This window comes from Monodon monoceros, unplaced genomic scaffold, assembly GCF_005190385.1.
Source record: "Monodon monoceros isolate NGI ecotype Baffin Bay Population unplaced genomic scaffold, NGI_Narwhal_1 Super_Scaffold_8, whole genome shotgun sequence".
Taxonomy (NCBI): Eukaryota; Metazoa; Chordata; class Mammalia; order Artiodactyla; family Monodontidae; genus Monodon; species Monodon monoceros.
Window position 1 is genome coordinate 195,566 of NW_021703785.1, and position 1,890 is coordinate 197,455.

Here is a 1,890-nt window from a genome sequence, read left to right on the forward strand (position 1 = left end):
ACACGATACATACACACACACACACGATACATACAGACACATGATACATACACACACACATACCATACACACACATACACACACACAACATATACACATACACACACGGCACACACACATACACATCACACACACATACATACATACACACACCGTACACACACCATACACACACACATACCAAATGGGCAAATATCTTAAGGTACCACTTGCCCACCATGTGCTCTTTTTTTTCTTTTTTTGTGGTACGCGGGCCTCTCACTGTCGTGGCCTCTCCCGTTACGGAGCACAGGCTCCGGACACGCAGGCTCAGTGGCCATGGCTCACGGGCCCAGCCGCTCCGCGGCACGTGGGGTCTTCCCAGACCAGGGCACGAACCCGCGTGCCTTGCATCAGCAGGCGGACTCTCAACCACTGCGCCACCAGGGAAGCCCCCCACCATGTGTTCTTAATAAAGGATTTTAGATAAACAAAATTTAGGGTTTGCATAAATGTTAAAGGCTCTGTCTTTACTTTTTTTAAACTTTTTGACCTCCTTCACTCATGTCTCCCACCACCCGCCCCCGCCTCTGGCAACCACCAATCTGTTCTCTGTATCTATGAGCTTGTTATTATTATCATTATTATTAGACTTGACATATAAGAGAGATCATACAGTATTTGTTTTTCTCTGTCTGACTTCTTTCACTCAGCATAATGCCCTAGAGATCCATCCATGTTGTCACAAATGGCAAGGTTTAATTCTTTTTGCTGGCTGAATAATATCTATATGTATAACTATGTATCTCACAATTTCTTTATCCATTCGTCCATTGATGGGCACTTGGGCTGCTTCCATGTCTCGCCTGTTGTAAATAGTGCTGCTGTGAACAGGGCGAGCGCATATACCTTTCAAGTTAGTGAGGTTTTCGGTTAGTGTTTTTATTCTGTGTGGCAGATGCATACAGTAAAGGAAGAAAGAAATAATATTTCATTATTTCATTGCTTGCCAAGTAAATGCCAGGCACTTTTGTAGACAGTTTTGCAAATGTTTAACCCTGACGTGAGTTCTGGGAGAGGGTTCATATTCTCTCTTACAAATGAGCAATGGAGGCTCACGGGGGCCAGGCAAGCTTGGGGTCAGCCTCACATACACTGTGTCTCCACCAAACCCCCTGCACTGGTTACAAAAACACTGAACCATTGCTCTTCGTGGTCACTTGTGTTTGTTCTGTTTTTGTTTCCTTCTCACGTATGTGGGTTGTTTGGGGTTGGGGTGCTAGACTAGAATAATACACAATTCCAGTAAGTGAGGGCTCCAGCTGTTCCAGGATGGCTAATGGGATTTATTGGTTGATCTTATAGAAACCTTATCCTCCCTCGGTGAAAAGTTATCAATCAGTTAAGTAATTTATAAGTTTAGAGTTAGGGATAAATGAGGATGATTTGAGAGGGGAGAAAGGAGGATGAAAAGTTGAAATCCTTCCTTCAAAATATTTGAGATATTTTGCAAGTTAACATTTAAATTAGCAAAAAAAAAAAAAAAAAAGAAAAAGAAAGAAAGATTGAAGAGACATCCAGACGAGCTGGTGGTTCAGCCCTTCGGCAACTTAAGAAATGTCCGGTGTTTCCTTGGAGACGCTGCTCTGGAGGAGAAGGAATCAGGGCTCTAGCGGGGAAGGACCATTTTCTCTGCCAAGTCAATGAAACCCATATTTTCTGGAATTTTTAAACATAAACTGCAGCATATCCTGTCTGTCCCAGACCAGCAAAGGCCCCAGACCCAGCTGACTGGACCTTGGGTAGGTGACATCTGGTCAAGGGTGGCTACTGGGATTTCTTTGGACCATCTTCCAACTTTCTGGTCCTAGAAACCAGAGTTCTTTCCTCCCTAAACCTGCAGTTTTCAAA